Here is a 3,815-nt window from a genome sequence, read left to right as displayed (position 1 = left end):
TGTGGCGTTCTAGCCGTAGGTGGCACTGATGGTAACTGTGTGTGTATTTACAAACAACATCAGGTTCAAATGGTTCAAATGGCTCTGAGCACTATGGGACTTAACTGCTGTGGTCATCAGTCCCCTAGAACTTAGAACTACTTAAACCTAACTAACCTAAGGACATCACACACATCCATGCCCGAGGCAGGATTCGAACCTGCGACTGTAGCGGTCACGCGGTTCCAGACTGAAGCGCCTTTAACCGCACGGCCACACCGGCCGGCAAACAACATCAGGGGTGACCTTTCGATTGGTACAGGAACAGTAAAAATAGCAACACACCTACACCACATATCGGGGAGATGAAAAACTTTTGTTGACGTGTGTATATTTGATTTGAAGTAGAAACTGCTTTGTGCTTGATGAATGCCTCCTGAAGTTAGCAACTGCAGACAGCAGAAGATTGACTTTCGTCTATGGAGCTACTAAGCACAACATATTTTGGTATCACTTTTTGCATGTCTGAACCGTTTTCACGGAATGTAATGAGTGCATACAATATTGTTTTCAACCAAGTAGTTAACTTTTATCTTAACTATTTGGAATTCTAACAATGTAGGTACTTTTCCTTTTTCACGCCTTCCGTATTTAAGAAGGGACGTGCTTATTCTTGATCAAAATACTGAAATTCAATCAGTTGAATTATTGCAGTTTTTGGGCCTTGTAATATCTGTCATTATAGAAGTTTTGAACCTGAAATAAAGTTCCGGTGACTTGGTGGTGTTGAGCATGTTGATAAATACATGAACCTTCAGTCTATGTGTAGAACTTAAGAATAGTTGTGTCTTCCCGATGTACATAAGTTAAATTGTGAAGTTAGTTGGGTATGTACATCAAGCTACTAAGATGCATATTTCAACTTTACACTTTTAAACAAAAAATTTTAATCTTTTTCATGGAAGGTGGGGTGTGGCTATAGTTGTGCTCTACCTAGTTTTGTGCTACTTTTGGTAGAGTACATAAATGACGCAGTAAATAGCAGGATTGTCTATGGTATTGATAGCATTGGTAGGGGAAGAAACAGAAATGAATGTGTGTGAGAGAAATTGGGAGCCGGTGTCTTCTCTTCGTTTTATATTTGTTTAATAGTCTAGTACGTAATTAGCACCGCACATCGTTCAATGGTAGTCCATTGTGTATTTTATATCCTTATAAAAAATTAATGGAATTTTATATGTAAGAAAAATTAGGTGATTGTTTGACTTCCGCGCTTTCATGTAACCAAAGCGATGTAAGAACAGTTTACATGCACAGTCACAAAAATTACATAATTATTGTTGTGACTTGGCAAGACAGCCAAGCCACTATGAGAGGAAGCCGAAAAGCACGCGTTTAAGTTCACGCAGGCTGGCGTGAGGTCTGGAACAGTTAAAGGAGTTGAGTCTAGTAAAAAAGTACGTAGCTTCTGGAATACTTAACTTTAATCTATAATTGGTAAACATCGGTCTGACGGTGCATGCTTCACAAGATAAATAGCAAATGATAATGGCGCCTTGCTAGGTCGTAGCAAATGACGTAGCTGAAGGCTATGCTAACTATCGTCTCGGCAAATGAGAGCGTAATTTGTCAGTGAACCATCGCTAGCAAAGTCGGCTGTACAACTGGGGCGAGTGCTAGGAAGTCTCTCTAGACCTGCCGTGTGGCGGCGCTCGGTCTGCAATCACTGACAGTGGCGACACGCGGGTCCGACGTATACTAACGGACCGCGGCCGATTTAAAGGCTACCACCTAGCAAGTGTGGTGTCTTGCTGTGACACCACAATTATTATTGTTATTTCATACTGAATAGAACGTTCTTCATCGTGATGAAAGACAATAGTTTCCTGTTATTATTGACAAGTGTGAAAGTTGCTTATGAATAACAGAAGCATATTTTACACCAGCTCGACGAAGTATCGAATCAATATTTGTTACGTTTGTGTTTTGCGTATCTGTTTTCTTTTCTTAATTTTACCTTTTCATTGAGAAAATTGTGTTTCTTAGCGTTTTGTGATAAATTTCTATCATTTTATATTTTTATTAGAACGCCCCTCTGTTTCATTTTACGTATCAACAATGTTCGAGTAAAACACTGACAGTTTCAATTTTGCTATGAACGCTTATTATTTTTAAGTAACAGACGAGAATAACTGCCTAGAACAAAATTTTCCGTAGGTTACCCGACACTTTCTACATCCTTGTTCAGTTTGTAGACGGTTGATGGCTTACGCTTTCTAGGGGAATCTAGTAAGACACGAGTTGCATACGCAAACAAAGCAGTCGTAATGAGATAATGCGCGATAGTTATGCAACACATTTAACGTGGAGATAGTGCAGTAATGATTTCAATGGAACAAGGCTACAAGGAAACCATTGTAGTCTAAGCTTCCTAACGACAGTTTACGGTAGCCTACAATAGTCTTACAACTATTGATGACTTATGCTGTGTTTGAGCACATAGGCCACTTGCATGACTCGACTGTGGCACAAGTTGCCTATGCCCAAGGGTAGAGCGCCACGACAAAGCAAGCAAAGCAAAGTGTATCAGTATGGCAATAACAGTAACACGGCATGTTACGGAGAACTATTCCGGATGCCACCGCTGCGACTCCTTACACTCACAAGGGAAACTCCCCATCGCATCCTCCCACCCCCACCCTCAGTTTAGTGGTAAGATGGCCCAGTGGGAAGGCCGTCAGAAACCGAACACAGATCAAGCATGAAAAGAGCAAGAAGGTGTACTGGACTGTGACAAAAAGCAAAATAGAAACAGTGAACAGTTCAAGAAGAAGAAGTACAATATAGAGCAGACAGGCCAAGAAATGATGTCGTGGTTAACAGTCTGCTTTCCGCAGTCATGGTGCGCAGACATCTGTTTACGTGCCTGCCGCGGAGCTTCGCGCGCACGTAGTTGTTTACTTCGTGTTAGCCTTCGATAGTGCTTGCGCTTACGAACTACAATGGATCATTCGTACTGACAATCTACTATCAAGACCAGCTTTAATAAGGAATTTGCGTTACGAAGGAAATTGATATAGAACGATTTATATGTGAAGAAATTAAAATTGAACCACAAGATATAATTGGCATCCACATCTCTATCACAAGCAGTGTGCTCTACGTCAAAACTGATCAAAGACACGGTATGTGACAAGATCATACGTGACCATAAAGGCCGGCCAGAGTGGCCGTGCGGTTCTAGGCGCTAAAGTCTGGAACCGAGGTTCGAATTCTGCCTCGGGCATGGATGTGTGTGATGTCCTTATATTAGTTAGGTTTAATTAGTTCTAAGTTCTAGGCGATGATGACCTCAGAAGTAAAGTCACATAGTGCTCAGAGCCTTTTGAACCATTTTTTGACCATAAAGAGGGACTTAAATTTAAACATTCAGTCGGTCATGTCTGCGGGACTTGGACTGAGAACTGTAAGAGTATTTGAGCCACCATTTGAGGTTCCGGCTGAGACCGTGGTTAACGCGCTACAACCCTACGGACGAGTACTTAGTCACATAGCAGACAAATGGACAACCTTTACCACGTATCCGGTACTTTATGGTGTGCGACAAATACGGATCGAGCTATCAAAACATGTGCCGTCTTATCTCACAATTGGAGGCTGCAGAGCGCTAGTCATTTACGACGGTCAGCCGAAAACTTGCACAGGTTCTGGTCAGGAAGGCCACGTTCGCTCAGCGTGTCTCCAACGAAGAACTGCACAGATACAGAGAGGTGAATCTGTAGCAACGCCTGTGGCGACGTCTCTCCCTCTCACATTCGCAAATGTGTTCCGGAAAG

This window comes from Schistocerca serialis, chromosome 3 (assembly GCF_023864345.2).
Source record: "Schistocerca serialis cubense isolate TAMUIC-IGC-003099 chromosome 3, iqSchSeri2.2, whole genome shotgun sequence".
NCBI lineage: Eukaryota > Metazoa > Arthropoda > Insecta > Orthoptera > Acrididae > Schistocerca > Schistocerca serialis.
This window is presented reverse-complemented; position numbering follows the sequence as displayed.